Here is a 16,454-nt window from a genome sequence, read left to right as displayed (position 1 = left end):
ACACGCCGGTCTCTGTCACAACTGCTGGCCATTGTGTGCGACAGGGCCACGGGCATGCCTGAGCGGATGGGTGTGGCCGGGCGCCAAACAGCTTTATACAAAATGTCCAGGCCAGCTGTGTCCCGTGGGTCACGGCCGTTTGCCGACACTGACTCCAGGGCACACCAGAGTGTCATTCCTGGCTTTCTTGGCATGGCAGGCACTTGTCATAGAAGGATGTTCCCAACCCAGGTTTTTACTTACCAGTACTGGTTCATGAGCACTCAGAAGGCTTTCATTTTAAGAAAAAAACGGGGTTGCTTGGTATTCTAAGAGGGCCTGCATTTTCTCCTGAGCGATAAAGAATTCCCTCTTTACGGACTGTCCTGGAGAACCAGGCCATGTTACAGAGACCAAAAAACAGGGGAATGTGTTCCCACCCCCACCCAGCATAACCCATGGAAGAAACCAGTCATTTACCTCAGTAGGCTGAAGGCCTGTCCATCTGTGGTCCTGTCCACAAAGCTCAAAGCGTTGGCTCCCCACAGTCCCTGGTGATGCTAATGGCTTCTAATGGCATTTCCAGGTCACAAAGGTTGAGTCTGAAAATGGTGCCAGCTGGAAAGAAACGGGAGAAAAGTTTGCATTAGTTTTGACGTTTAGTTCATTCACTGCCTTTTGAAGATGACGCAAGATAATTTAAAAAGGCATTCACCCATTTCTCCACTTACCCAATGATTTATACTTCAAAAAAATATATATATATATTTTTTAAAGTTTTTTTCCACTGGGGAACTGGGGGATGGGAACAGCGCTGGGGAATTGGGGGAAGGGGAACAGACAAGTTGCTGTCATTTTTTTTCTTCATTCTAGTTGTGGAGGATGTTGCTTCACTGGCCCAAGAAGGCACCATCATTGTGCTCTTCCTGGGTGAGGCAGATCAGTCGCCGGCTTCTGGACAGTGGCTGCTGGCCGCTCACGCTGGCTGCCGGCCACACATGGGCTACGTGGCAACCCACTGCCACAGGGGCTGCAGCCTACGCAGTCGCCGGCGACTCAGGCAGCCCAGCTCCAGGTCGAGCTGTTTTTCAGCATCTTAGCTGTGGAGGGCAGTGTCACTGGCCCTCATATGTGGGATCCGAACTGGGATCCTCTGATGTCCCAAGCCAGCTCTTAACCAACGCACCACTCGGCCGGCCCTCAAATGTTTTTTTTAAATTATTATTTTTTATTGTGAAATACACATTTTTTAGAATTAGTTTCAGCTGTCCAACACAGTTCAATAGTTATACTTTTTACCCCTCGAGGTGACAAACCCCCTCCCCCAATCCGCCGCCCCACTTCCCCACCCAATATCATACATATCTATTACAATTCCCTTGACTCCACTCCCACACTATACTCCATGTTCCGTGACTATATATATATATATATTCACTTATAGTTGACATACAATATTATACAACATCAGCTTCAGGTGTACAGTGCAGTGATCAAGCCTCCACCCCATCCATGATGCAGTCTCCCTAGCAAGACATGTGACCATCCGACACCCTACAAAATATTTACAACATTATTAATTATATTCCTCAAACTGTCTTTCATGTCCCTGTGGCAATATTGTAGTTACGTATTTATGCTGTCTAATCCCTTCCCCTTCTCCCTCGTCCCCACCCCCTTCCCAACTAGCAACCCTCAGTTGTTCCTCTATATCTCTGAGACCACTTCTGTTTACTTTGCTCGTTCATTCAGTTTTTAGATTCCACTATACTTCAAATACTTTTTTTTAAATAAACACCTATTCTGTCCCATGCAAAGAGCCAAGTGCCACGTGCAGAAAGGTGAGTAAATCATAATGCGTGCCCTCAAGATGCTCAGCCTGGTGAAGAAAACAAACAAAGAGACAAATCCTTCAGGGCAGGTGTGACACAAGGACGCGAGTGATATTGGGGACAACTGAGCAAAAAAAAATGACCAACTCAGTCTGAAGGAAGAATTTGATTAAGAGGTGATATTTTTAGCTGCTTCTTGATCAAGGTACCAGTGAGATGCTGTTTGGCAAAAAGAAAAAGCTCAGGGAAGAGTGTCTCTAAGGACAAGGATAAAGAAAGAAGTGAGATCAGGGTTAGGATCAATCAGGCTGAGGCAGGACAGGAAATGGCTTTGGAAGACCGTATCTGGGAATAATAACAGGCTCCCTGCTGAGCTCTTACTGTGTCCCAAACACTGACAGGTGTGCAGACTACATGTTTTCTCATCTGATCGTCTCACAGAATCTCCAAGGAGGTCACACTGATTGCTCCCATATTACGGATGGGCAGCTGAGGCTTGGAGAGTTTATGTGAGTCAACTTGCCCGAAGATGACAAACGGCAGTAAGTGGGTGGGGAACAGACCATAACAGGACACCCCCATTCTGTCTGGTTCCAAGCCTTCATCTTAGCCGCTGGGACGGAAGATCCCCGATTTGCTCGTGCCACCTTCCATGCACGTCCTTGGGCGGTGGAATTGATTTCTCCACCCCTTGAATCTGAACGTGGCCACATAACTTGCTTTGGCCAACGGGCCGATAACAAATGTGACCAAATAAAGGCTTAAAAAGTGCTCGTCCACAGAATGTCCTCTCTCGCTCGCTTGCTGCTTCTGGGAAAGAATCATTCGGTAGCCACTTAACATGCCTGAGTTAGCACCCTGGAGGGAGAGAAAGTCCATGCAGAGGCCCCAGGCGTTCCCGCCACCCCAGCGGAACCCTCATGCTTGTCTGTGAAGCCCCAGCCACACTGCCTAGACCAAAAGAAATGCCCAGTCCCCCCAGAGAATCAGGAAAAAGAACAAATGTTTGTTGTCTGGAGCTGTTTGTTATGCGGAGAAAGCTAACGAATACAATCATTGTTATCTTTACACGGCTGACAATGGTACAACACGATACACTTGCACATTAGAGGGAGAGGTCAGCCCGTGTTGGAGATGCTCAACAGCTGATGACGACCAGAACGGAGGCAGGACTGCGGGTAAAGGGAGAGGCGAGAGATGCAAGAGCTATTTGGGATGTAAAATCAACAGGATTTAGTGCCAGACTGACCCCAGATTTGTCTAAAGTGTCTGGTGTTGACTATAAACAGATTCTATTTGGAGCTCAGGAATGGGGTGGGGGTGGGGTTAACATGGAAGATACACAAAGCGGCCAGAAGCTGAGACGTTAGGGCTCAGTGTCCCAGGGAAGGAAGCTGTGGGAATGATGCTTTCTTTTCAGAAGAATGAAGGTGGGGTGCTCACCGTCCCCGCCTGCTAGCCTGGCTTACCATTGCCACCCCTCCAATGCCAGCCAGCCAGCTCCCCGCCATCCCCGCTCTTAGCAGCAGCCAGAGGGATCCTTGTAAACTGTAACCCAGGCCTCCTCTGCTCCATCACCACCTCACACCATCCCCTCCCCGGCTCCCCCAGTACCTTCGACTCATTCTTCGGATTTCGGCATCAATGGCCCTTCCCAGAGACATCTTTGCTGACCACCCAGACAAGGCTAGCTAGGCACGGCCACTAAACGTTCCCAGTCCTCCCTGTGCATGCCCTAGCCTGATAACTCCATGGGGACAAGGGTGTAGCCGTCCTACTCACCACCGCCCAGCACAACGCTTGCCACCTGGGAGAAAGTCAATCACTATTTCCCAAGTGAGAGAATGAACAAAACTACTCAGATGTCACACCTCCAAGATGTTTCCTCTGACACACCAATGTCCACACTGCAAGCTGCGTTAGGGAACTTAAGGCTGGGGTACTTACAGCTTCCTTTATTCATTGGCTTATCTTCCTTCATTTGTTTACTCCTTCATTCTTTCATTTAACAAGAATGTACTAGGCATCAGGGGTTCTCTTGATCCGATTATCTGTAGCTCTTACTAGACTGAGCCTCTGAGGGGTGAGGGGTGGGGGCAGCATTTTCCTTATCACGAGATTTCCCATCCCAACCCCCTGTGGACAGTGTATGGGTATAGGAGGCACTCAGTCATGACTCCTGAATGAATGAATGAATGAATGAAGAAGCAGATGAATTGCTGAGTATCACTGGGATGTGGCTGATTTAGCAGGAGCCTGTAGCTGAGTGTTATGTATGTTATATCCTACTAAATAATTGATAATCATGGAAACAGGAAAGCCTACATGTACATATATGCACATATAGGAACACAGATTGTAATTGTTCTATGCCATAAGGTGCGAGTGGGAAATCTGTGAACTAAATTGCGCATGGAGCCCTGCTCCCAGCTCAGCCTCCGCTGTCTGACTCTGCAGCCTGGCAGCCGTGGCCACCTGTCACCTTCGGTGAAAGCCTAAGACTCCCCTGGGAGCACAGCATCATCCTGAAGCAATTCTGTCATTGACCTTTAAAAATATAGTTGGCAACTGCGTTTGATTCCTAGCCCTAACTGGCAAGCTCGCAACCACAGGGCTTTGAAAAACTAGACTGTACCCCAAGTGTGGCCCACCTTCTACGGCCTCGGTTTCTCAGCTCCTCTAACAGGGCACTGAGGCACTGAGCACGCAGAGGTGGTCATCATCCCACTACATTACCTGCTGGTCCCGGGAGGAGCCTAATTAGCTACTTGGACTCCGCTCGTCCATTGCTTTGTAACATGGGGCCTGAAAACTTTTTTCTCAAAGGCGTTTCATGGCCTTCTCCCCACGCCCTGCCGCCCTGCGTCTTCCTATAGCCCCATTTCCCCATCCCTTCCACAATCACTTCCAATTCAGAACAGCAACTAAACTCTTAAGAATGGGTGATGTGTGTTTATACACAAGGGTCATACACGGAAGACAAATCAGACATAATTCTCATTTTCAGGGAGGCCTGTTAAAGGCCCTATCACTCTCCAAAGTGACAAACGAAGAAATCGAGACCTGAAGTGGAGAGCAGGATTGGGGACTTTGACTCGGTGCTCAGCACTCTGCCCACTGCCACACTGGCATCCCCTCATCCTGTTCCAGCCCCTCCAGCCCCTTCATTCCACCCATCGAACTGGCCACCCCTAAGTACCAACCCGGGCCCTCAGCAGCAACCTGCTGGGCTTAAACCAGGAGACTTAGAAGCAAGGAAAACGTCCAACCCTAGTTGGCACTCTAATTAGGGAAAATTCGAGAAAAAAAGAAAAAATCATGGTTCTGTTCTCCCTTCCCCTTTTCTGAATCTAAAATTATTCCTTCTTTGCCCCGTTAGAGCATCTGCCATGGGCAGCCTGCTCGTGCCAGCTTACATTCGTTTCTACTGTGCAATAGAACACAATACATCTCACAAGAGGTTTTGTTTGCCAGTTTTGTTTCTTCTCTGGCTAGAGCAGGGGACTGGAAGGAAAGCCCATCCTCGCTCCTGGAGTTTGCTTAATAAATCATAGCTCTTCCCCTCCAAGCGAAAAAAATGATCAGCTGAACAATTGTCCATGCTGAGCCTGGCTGAATAAGACTGCTGCACTTTTAAATTATGGGAAGCTTTTCTCAGAGGCCCGTGGTCATGTCATGTTCACAAACAGTGTGGCCTGCTGCTAGGTGTGTGGACCACAGGAGGCCGGTCAAGTCCAGCTGTGTGATTTTAGAAAAAAAATAATAGCCTTTCTCTGAGTGTGAGTTTACTCCTTGGTGAAACAGAAACCATAGCTGCTTTAGTACTTTGCAGGGTTGTACTGAACACTCAGTGAATAAAAAAAAAAAAAAAACCACAAACAACCACATGAAATCACTTTAATAATAACAATAAGGTAATTGTAGCAGATACCATTTTTAAGCGCTTACTAGCACTTTGCCAAACTAAGCCCTTTGTACTCTAAACCCCAGCTAATGCTCACAGTCGTCCTGCAATGTGTGCACTATTTTTACATCAGTTTGCAGATGTGTAAGGCCTTGCTCAAGGTCATATAGTCAAGAGTGGAGCCTGCACGGTAAACTAATTCCTAACGGGACCCTATTGTCAGGCCAGGACCGACACAATTCACTGCATGCCAAGCCTTTCTCTCCCTGTGCCAGCATGGTGCTATGCCCCCTGTGGGGACAACAGTACACTCTTGGGCTCTGTCCGTGGGCGCCCACTGTGTGGGGAGGGGACACAGGCACACAAGCCGGGAACCACCCCACTCTGGACCTAGTGACAGATGATACACGAACAAGTGGGTGGTCTCTCCCTCTCTGTCTGAATTCCTGTCCAGAACACGATGGTCACGGAGCATGATGACAAGGCTGAGACAGCCTGGCCAGATCAGTCTGCAAAGGGGATACGTGACCCAGAAGCGGGGACGTACAGGGGCAGATCAGAGGGTGAGACGGCTCCAGCTACTCATGTGAATGTGAGAACGCTGCTGGCTTCGTGACGAGGGCAGGGTGTAGGGACAGAAACTCTGGGAGTGGGAACCAGGGGCCACAGGACTGATGCTGGGAGTGCAAGGAAGCCGAGTGGAGCAGCTGGCATGGTCCCCTCTGAGTGTGGTTGTGCCTCCTCCCTCGTGGCCCAGGGGCTCAGGAAGCCAGCCAGCGGGTCTAAAAATGAATGGTAACAGAACTCAGGCAGGAAGTGCATGTTCTTGTTAGGCTGAGAAAGTGTGCACCCTCCTCCTCTGAAAGGAGGAGTCCTCAGAAGCAGTGGATTTCTGAATTCGGAGGCTAAACACGGCGGCGGTCTGCCTGCTTGGCTAGAGGAGCTAGTACCATCAACAACAGCTATAACGGGATGAGGACAGACAACAAGGCCCGCACCGTACTAAGCATTTCAGATGCATGATTTCATTCAGCCTTCACAGCAGTCCTCTGAGGGTGGCCGTCCTAGCCCCGTTTTACAGATGTGGAAACTGAGGTTCTAAAGAGTAATGTCATTTGCCCAAGGCTGCCCAGGTAGAAACTGGCAGCAGTGTGATTCAAAGCCACTGCCGTCTTGCACACAAGCCTTTCTTTTCACCAACCAGCCTCACTGGGCTCTAGAAGGTGGTCCTCTCCACCGCAAACCCCATAGGTCCACCCATGAGGGGACAGCATGGTTTGCTGGTCTGTATCTCCATAGATGGACTCTCTGTGGGCGTCAAGGGCTCCCCAGTTCTCTCAGCGACCAGGCTGGACATCTCCAAGTGGCTTTCAATTTATTGTGTCTCAGCCCCCACGTGCAATCAGTTCTCTAATCCCAGAGAGATGAAGTTACCAGTTTTTCTCATGCTGGAGCAGATACTCCAAACACAGCTCCCAAGAGCTCCCCCGTGGCTACCAGCTGGTCTTCCTAAAATGTGGGTCTGATTAAGTCTCTCTGCAAGCGAGAAAAAATCCTTGATCACCCCCTCATCGCTGAAAGAAGGCAGGTCCTGAGGTTGGGGCCTTGATGCTTTCCTTTCTTACTCACTCCTCTGATCACATGACTGGGAGGCGCCCCTGCTCGGCCTGTGGGTTCCTCCATGGGGTCCACCCCTGGGCACCAGTTCTCTCTACGCTCACTGCTCAGCAGGTCCCACCCGTCTTCTAGATCAAAGACCTGCTCGTCTCTGGGGCTTTTCTCCACCCTCTCCTGTTTTATTTACCTCAACCCCCGCGCCGAGCACAAGTGGGGAAACTGAGGCTCCGACAAGGAAGTCAATTGCCCCAGAACTCACAGCTCATCAATGGTGGGCCCGTGCTGTCCCCCTGGCCCTTGCTGTCCCCCTCTGCCCCCAGAGGCCTTCCGGACAGGAGGTGCCCCCTTGGCCTTCCTGTTGAGTAAAGTGGATTAGCCTTTGGAGGACGGAGATGCTGGCAGACTGAGTGGTTCCCCAGAGCCTGGCGAGCATTGTTTTCTGTGTCTGCCCAGAAGTGAGCTCCTTTCTCAGATTTGGGAGGAATTGTGAAATGTGTTTGTTTTCTAAGCAACCATAGTCTAATTAACTATGTAGTTGTGGATCAGGGGGTAGAAGGAAGGAAGAAAGAAGGAAAGAAAACTTCTATTGACCAGGGAAGCCTGGGACCATAGGACACGGCTGGCATCAAATAAACTCTGTCGGTGGTGGTGAAGGTGGTGACTGTGACCCGAGTGCCAGCATCAACTGTCCTATTTATAGCCCTTTGAAATATGGTTCAGTGAAAGGGGGACTTTGTTCCTTTGGCCCCTTATCTGATTGTCAGAACAAAGGGAAGGGAGGCGGGCGGGAGGTGGGCGGTGGTCTGGTTCATGCTGGCAGCGAGGCCAGATACACTGGGCCCAGGAACCTTCCGCCCCGGGAGTGCATTAGAGAGAGATGTGGTTATGGGGTGGGAGGGGGTGTGTAACAGTCCCCCAAACTCAACTGCTCCCAGCCTGGGGACCTTAGGTCAAGTGGCCAGCTTCAGTGAGCCTCAGTGTTCTCAACTGTCAAAATACCTGTAACAATAATGACCACAACACCCCGATGAGCAGCTTAAATGAGCTCAGAATGCCCAGCCCCTGGTATTTCCTGGGCAGGAACTCTGGGAGAACAGAAAGATCCCAGAATTCACAATACCCAACACGGGTTTGCCCAGAGGGAGCACTAAAGGGGAGTATATCTGGGGTGGGGGGTGGGCCTGGGAATGCACTCATGGGTCATACAGGAGACCTGGCACTCAGGACACGGCAAGCTCGTCTTTGACACCCTGGACTGCTCAAGTCGGGAGGAAAACACATCAGTGAAAGCTGGCATGGCAGCGTTAAATGTGGGGTTGGCTTCTCGCCCTGGCTTTGCCCACTATCAGTCTAAAGAACCACACAGCTCAGGCCTCTGTTGGAGCTGTCTTCTTAGCAGTAAAATAAGAGACGGGGAAGGTCTAAAATGTCACATTCCGTCTTAGGTGCGTCTCACCTGTCTCTAGCGTCCAGGGGTCACACCCTAGCTTTGTAAGCCCAGGCCACTTTCCCAGCCTTAAATTCAGACAGCTCTGCAGAACCCCACCCTGCCACCTCCTCCAGGAAGCCTCCCCTGGTTGGAAGCTCTACGTGAGGAAGAGGTTACTCCTCCACAGGGGTGTCTGGAGGTCAAAGGCCAGTGTGTCGGACAGGTCTCCCTATCACTTGCAGTGTTCAGGCAGGTGCAGGATAACCAGGTGGTGGAGTCGAAATGAGAAAACTTACTTTGAGCGAGGCTGAGCATGAGGGCTTGTTTCTAAACTTGAATGATCATCATCATCATAGCATGTACTTAGCAAGGACTAACAGAGTGGGCGCTCTGCAGGGCACTCGCTGTTCTAAACACTTTCCAAGTATTAACTCCTTTAGTACCCACTGGGAAGTGGGCGCTATGATTATTTATGTTTTATAGATGAGGCTATGGAGGTACAGAGAGGTTAAGCCACTCACTCAAGGTCACACAGCGAGGAAGTGGCAGAGCCAGTGTTTTTATTGAGCGAATCAATGAATGGCACAGGAGAGGAATAACTGAAGTTTTGGAGCAAGCAAAGGTTGAACAGAGGTACTGCTAAGGCTCCTTGCAAACGCTCGGATGGCACCACTCTTTCTTGTTCCAGGATCCCTGAATGTGCAGCCTCTGTGACTTTATTATCATTCAGTGGACTCGCGCGCACACACCTCCTCCCTGCCCTCTCCAGTAATGGTCAAGGCGTATGACACCATGGCTCATGTTCACAGGAAGACAGAAACCCTCCTTTATTGCATCCCAGGGGCAGGTTCCTGGCCATGCAGAGGCATTCCAAAAGGCAAAGCCATTTCCAGGGCCAGTCGTTTTCTCTCCCTGTTTGGGCGCCTGTCACCGGACAGACATCAGTTGAATGGTTAAGGTCCTATCGTGCCCGATCATTTTGCCTTAGCGTGTTCCCCACCATAGGCAGAGACAGAACAGTGGTGGCAGGCACTACGGTGGAACCAATGCGTTACGCCATTACGAAAGGCACGGCTTTCATTTGGAATTTCTATTAGGAGGTGGCATACAACATCGCTGTCACCTAATCTCCCCTTTTCGTTTTAATTTCCTTTTCTGCTCAAAGACTGAAGTTTAATATTAAGATTGTGCCTTAGAGACAACCAGGAATACTCCCTACAAAGCCATTCCTGTTTGTAGCAGCTAATCTATCTCCCAAGCGATGGTCTTTATTCATCAAACTCTCCACCAGGTGGTGGGATTAGCAGCGTTTTCAAGTAACGAGAAGAACAACAAGCCTTTCTCTCCATTGTGAAGCTGTGATTAAAAGGGAATTTTCCAGTGTTGCAACAGCAACGTACTAGTCGTTTTACTTGAAGTAGGTACCCAAGAGGCACCTGTCTCGGAAGTTGGGTGATTTAAATGTCTGATGACGGACCTTCCTGCTCACAGCCCTGTCTCTGAGCCCCTGGGGGGCTCACAGTTCTTCCTCAGTCCCCAGGCACTCTGGGGCTCTACCAATTTCCTTTATGCCAACGGGCCAAAGGATGAGCTCTTGTAATCATCACTGCAGGGCGCGATGAGGAGATCTAAAAATCCAGCAGGCTACCGTGGACTAAATGAACCCATCCAACTCGCCCCACATGGAGAATCGGGGAACGGGCTTGGAGCCCCAGCATTTGGGAGGACGAAGCTGCTGGTAGGAGGCTTGATACACAGCACGTGGAGAGAAATCCGTACCTCCTTCCAAAAAGGCTGCTACAGAACTTGGGTCCATTTGCCATGCCCACTGGGTGGGATGGCACCCATCATGGCTTGGGCTTGGGGGCACATACCGGTTGTGACCTGTTTCCTATCTGCACCTCCTTGGGAGGCTGCCCCACTCTTCCAAGTTCCCCTGATCTAGAGATACAGGATGGTCCTGGGAGTTACAGAGCCTGGTGCCTGAGATCTCAGCCTCTGGACAGACGAGGAGCAGTTGTGAATTCTGGCTGTGCCGCTTTCTGGCTTAGGTGACCCTGGGCAAGTGGCTTAACTTCTCTGAGCCTGCATTTCCACATCTGTAAAGTGGTATTAGGAAAAGAGTGCAAACTGTGATGTTACAGGGCTGTTGCAAAGACTAAGGATTTAATATTAACTAAAGTAATAGGCGACTGCGACGAGGAGCAGCGTACATCCTGGCCCAGGCACGATGGAAGTGCCGATGGTAGGACCGGGCACGTGGGAACCCAGAGACAGCCCATCTCGTAGGCTCCCCAGCCCAACTCTTCGGGGTTTCCTAGAAAATCCACCAACTAAAATTATTTTCTTGGAAACCCCACAGAAGGAGAGAATGCACACAGCAACTTCTTTGCTGGCTGACAGTTAATCACTTTATTCCCTCCAAACATGTGCAAGAGCCACTGTTCCCGGGCTGCCTGCAAACGCTAGGACTTCTCTTCTTATGAATCCTGTTGATGACTGTGTTCCGTGACTCTGACGCCCTGTACTAGTGGACTCCCACCCCTGTGAGAAAATGCACATGCAAAATAAACTAACCAGCAGGAAATTGCCTAACTATCGATAAATGAGTTATTTGTTGACAGCTCCTTTCTTGATCTGCCTGCCTGGTCTCACCGTGGCGTCTCCCCTATATCTGGGCTTCTGATGCAGACCCTGAACCAAAGTCCAGGCTCGTCCGTACCTGTTGTAGTTCACACGAGCTGTGGTTACGTTGTGTTGTCTTGTGTTGTGTTGCATAATGTTGTGTTCTCTTATTATGTGTCTTGTGTTGTGTTGTGATGTGTTGCATGATGTTGTGTTCTCTTATTGTGTCTTGTGTTGTGTTGTGTTGTGTTGTGATGTGTTGTGTTATATGATGTTCCCTTGTCTTGTGTTATGTAATGTTGCGTTACGTTACATTGTTATGATGATATGGGTTTGGCTCCTGAAGGTGACTCTAGGATCTAATTAGGATGCTGAGGCCTAGATGTATGCCCTTTGTCACTGTTCGAAGACTCAGCCCAGCAGATGGAGGGAGCATGGGGTAGGGTGGGATGGAAACAGGGGGACCCTGAGGGCCAGGTGAAGGGAGGTGGCTCCCCCAAGGTCAGAGGCCCGGATCTGCCCTTCCCCAGGCACATGCCCTGAGGTTGGCCAGGTCACCTCACTGAGTTTCAGCTGCCTCGTCTGTACAGTTCAAGGTGGGAAGGGCAGGTGGTGGAGATCTGAAGGGTGGGCTGAGGCAGACGCGCGAGGGGCTGCCGGGCCGGTGCGAGTGTGGGCTTATTCCTTCCCCAGGGTGACCTGCTTCACACGAAGGCGATTTCAGGCACTGGGACAATCTGGGTAGAGAGACGCAGTATGACCTTGGGTCAGCCACGTCTTGTGCACAGCAGGGAGGACACGAATCCCAGGGTAGCACAGAGAGGAGCTGACCGAGGGCCAAATAGAGTCAAGGCTGCAAATGTCAATGGCTGTGAATGCAGAGGTCAGTGTTTCAGCTGTCTTAGCTGTCAGGTCCCTGGGAGTTCTCAGGTCATTACGGCAACAGTGTGCTAAAGGGAGGGGGAGAGAGTGCAGGACATTGTAAGGCCGCCAAGAATTCAGGGGATTTATTTTGGGCTCCAGTCGAGTCTTCCAAGAAAAGAGTTTTTTTGGGCATATGTTTTTTTTTTTCTTTTCTTTCCACGGAGACTTTTTATTTCTGAAAAGGTAAACGCCCAGTTTGATGGATTTTCGCCTTTCATGTGGAGTTGTTTTAGGTTTTTTGAGCATGAAACAATATTTTGGAGTCATTCCACCCTCTAGTGAGAGAAGTAGACAGGTTTGCTTTGGTTGTGCTGTTCTGGTTGTGTTTTTCTCAAGAGCCCTCCGCTAATAGGCTTGAAAGGGAGTTTTAGCCAGTCCCGGCTGTTAGTTCCATGTGAATTCAAATGGATTTTGTTTTTTTTTTAATGTAGCAAAACCTATTGCAATGATATCTGCTTGGGTTTGAATTTGTAAAAGGCATCTGGTGAAGTTCAGAGAAAGTGTTTTCTTGCACACCAACATACAGACCTTCCAAAAGTTCTTTCCAACCCCCTTTTTAATTCTGCCAAGTAATTTGGAACTAATGTTCTTTTCTTTTCAACTTCTCTGAATTACCATAAGTGATCTTTAACTTATTATATTCTCTTAAGGCTCCAGGATAAGACCTGATTAGATAGCTTTTATGTATTTTAGAGAAAAAGAAAGAGAGAGAGATCAAGAGAGAGAGAGAGAGAGAGAGAGAGAGAGAGAGAGAGAGAGAGAGAGGGAGACAGAAAGAGAGGAAATGGTCCAAACATCCTCAGACATTTTTGGGAAAAAACAAACAAACAAAACTTCTAATATAAGACTATTCAAACAGTATTCTTTGGGTATTGAATAGGCTAAAATAAATCTGATGGAGTACAACCCACCCTTCCACCAACGCTCACAGAGTAAAAGCTAACGTTTGGTTTATTTTCACATCAACTATATCATCCCCCTGACACATAAGGAAACCAAGCCACAGAAAGGTAAATAAATCATTTGATCACTGAGTCACAAGTGATAAACCTCAGACCGAAACCTGAATACTTAGTCTATTCTGCACCTTATTAAGATGCTAGTGAAAAAACATAAGGCTCTTAATATCTTGCACTTGAGGCATTTATTTTACCAGGGGTGACAGAACACACACAACGGGTTAAAACTGGAGCTGCCACCAGCTGTGCGGCTTTGGGCAAGGGAGTTCTTCTCCAGCCTCTGGCTTCTCCCCGCCTTTTGGGGTTCCTGTGTCCCCCCCCCCACCCCCAGGTGGGCTCAGCTCTTGGTGTCACAGGGAGTATGGAGGGCAGGCAGGACAGAGCAAGGTGGCAGAGTTGATCCTCCTGGTTGCTCCCTGCCAGGTTGAAGGGGGAGGCCGTGTCTCTTCCAGAAGCTTCTGTCAGCTCCTACTGACAGGCGCTAGCCCTGCTAGCTGCCTTGTCCATCCCCCCTTTGCCTCTGCAGGGAGGCGGTGACGGGCCTTGGGACTGCAGCATCCCTTGTGGAGTCCCCTCAAGGCTGCTCGCATTTCCGTACACACCCCCTTTGTTGACCTCCCCCTTCAGTCTGAGTACGCATGTTTCCAGCTGGAACCCAGAATGAGTTGATGTCTAAAATACTTGCCACTCTGCTGGGCACACACTAACCACTTAATCAAAAATAGCAGAGGCTACTAAACGTACTAACTGTTCACATGCCTCATCCTATAGGCTCCTCCCATCTCTCCCGTGATCCAGGCAGAGTGGGAATTTAAACCGCCATCCACTAGTTAGGAAAAGGAGAGTCCACATGGTTAAGTGACATGCCCGGTGTCCCTGGCCAGGAGCAGGAGGAAAGGGATCGGGACCAGGACCTAGGAATTCTTGAGTCCTAGGCCAGGGCTTGCCCTGCCTGGGTCCCCCCCGACTCTGTAGGAAACACCCCTCTGTCTAACCCTTGTCCCAGGGTTAATCCCTCCAGGTGCCTTCAGCTTTGACAGTTACACCTGTGGCTGACCAGCCAGGCCACACAGAAAGGGTTCAGGGAGCTGAGCACCTTCCACCTGCGCACTCCACCCCACCCCCGCACCCTCCAAAACCCAGGTGTCTCTACCTCTGGTAATCCTCTCTGTCGTCCTAGGAAAGAAACTTTACAGGTTGTGCTCAACCCACAGGAATGTGGAAAGCATGCTGCTACTCCAACCCAGTCACCAGGCCTTGCTCGTTCCAGGAGGGGCTATTAACAAACTGCTAACCCTAAAACCAGCCTGTATGTCAAGTGTTTTTCCATGACCTTTCCAGAACTTTCCACCTTCAGTCAACTCTTCTATTTTCCGCAGGCTCTGTCCAGCAAGCAGTGCTTCCTCTTACAACCTTTTGCGCACGGACTCTTAACTGGGCTCGCAGGAGGCTCTGCAAGCCCGGCCCCAGGGGCGGCCGTCTCCCATGCACAATCTCGGTTCATCTTCACGGTACCCCAGTCACAGGGCATAACTCTGTGCACGTCAGCTCTGGCCCAGGGAGGTGCAGGGCTTGCCCCCCCCCACACACACACACAGCTAGCGCGTGGCGCGTGCCCCTGAAACCTGGGTGCTTTCCCCACACGCTGCCTGCCATGTCTATTAACCCCACTCTCCCAAATCAGCTATTTACATCTAAGCTCAAGTATAAGGACAAGTGGTCAAGATAAAGTGCTGGATTTTAGTTTCTTAAAGCAAAAGCAGCTATTGTCTATTGTACGCGCTGTCACTCTGAAGCCCACAACCCCCGGAGGATCGCGTAGTTCGGGGACCTGTGCTCTGGCTGAGTGGCCAGGATGGATCCTATGGGAACAAAACAGAGATCAGGCCAGAGTGCAGGAAATGGGGGCCAAGGCGCTGAACCCCCCAAATCCCCAGGTCCCTCACCTGTGCAGAACCATGCATAACAGACCAATGGCTATGCTGTCACTCTTGCTCAAGCAGGGCGTGCACCACTGTGACCCCTGAGGGACAAGGGGACAGGGCAGACTGCATGTTCTTCCATCCCTGTATGTCCAGCACCCTGCATGGTGCCTGGAACATAATAAGTTCCTGATAAATGTTGGCTCAACTGAAATCAAAAGAATTCAACCAACAAAAAGGCCCAAAGAAACAACAAAAACCCCAGGCTTCTTACGAATATGTTTGTTTCCAATAAGGAGACAGAGTGTTTCCTCAAGTGCGCCGGACAGAGTGTGGGTTTGGGGAAGGCGGAGGACAGAGGACTTTGGGAGTTTATGAAACCAGCCAACATTCTAGATCAGCTCTTGACCACCAAAGGTCCTGTGATTTCGCCTCTGGGCCTCAGCATTTTTGCATTCAAATGAAAAAGTTGGACAAAATGATTTCTAAGGACATTTTCAGCTCTTAGAATGGGAGCAAAATAGGTCCTGGTGAGGTCCCTATGGTTTGATTTGCAATAGGCATCATTTGGGAGTTCCCACAAATGTCACCTCAGCTGTCATGGTTCAGGCCCCAGTGTCTGAAGCTTCTGGGCCATCTCTCAATATCCAGCGCTGAGAACTGCTGGGGACTGGCTGAGCTCCATGAGGCCCCCCGAGCTCCAAAGGTGAGAGGAGAGGCTCATTGGCATAGGAGGGGCTAGGGTTGTCTGTGATGCCAGGAACAGCTGGAGGGTTCTGAGGGTGGAGCTGGAGGAGAAAGCAAGTGAGGTGGGGGCTGTTTTCACAAAGAAAGGCATTAATGCCCTTCTTTAGAACTCCAAGCCTCTCATTTTGCAAAGTGAAGCTGAGACCCAGAGCCTGGAACAGTTTGGGTGACAAGTTTCAAAGCTCTAGCCCTGGGAATAGAACTGAGGGGCTCTCTGGGGCCCGAGGTTGGGCTCCTTTGCCTAAATCAGAGCAGGAGAGGGCTGTCAGATCCTCAGGGATTGGGGGTGAGCTGGGGGAGGGGGTGGTGTGCTGAATGTCCTATAAGAGTTCCACAGCTGAACAAAGTATATGTAAACTTCCTTGTGCCCAGGCCAGCTACTGCACTGGCGCGTCCCATGTATGTGCATATATGCATATAGGACTCACTGGGAAGCAGGGTAAGATCAAGATGATTGGTGGATTTCATTTTTTGTTTTCTTGGTTACTTTTGTGTTTTGTGTGTGTGTGTGGGGGG

At 50.0% G+C, this 16,454-nt stretch overlaps 1 protein-coding gene across 4 annotated transcripts in view; it reads right to left on the bottom strand.

Moving 5' to 3' along the window:
• The window catches only part of ST3GAL1 (ST3 beta-galactoside alpha-2,3-sialyltransferase 1), a 68,091-nt gene that overhangs the window by 48,067 nt on the left and 3,570 nt on the right, over window positions 1-16,454 (bottom strand). For all 4 annotated transcript variants that reach the window (XM_019651289.1, XM_019651288.1, XM_019651287.1 and 1 more), the window contains one exon: window positions 460-597. The gene's annotated coding sequence lies outside the window, so the exon portion shown is untranslated. The remainder of the gene's footprint in view (window positions 1-459; window positions 598-16,454) is intronic.

The sequence above is a fragment of the Hipposideros armiger genome, unplaced genomic scaffold, assembly GCF_001890085.2.
Source record: "Hipposideros armiger isolate ML-2016 unplaced genomic scaffold, ASM189008v1 scaffold_157, whole genome shotgun sequence".
In the NCBI taxonomy this organism is placed as follows: domain Eukaryota; kingdom Metazoa; phylum Chordata; class Mammalia; order Chiroptera; family Hipposideridae; genus Hipposideros; species Hipposideros armiger.
This window is presented reverse-complemented; position numbering and strand designations above follow the sequence as displayed.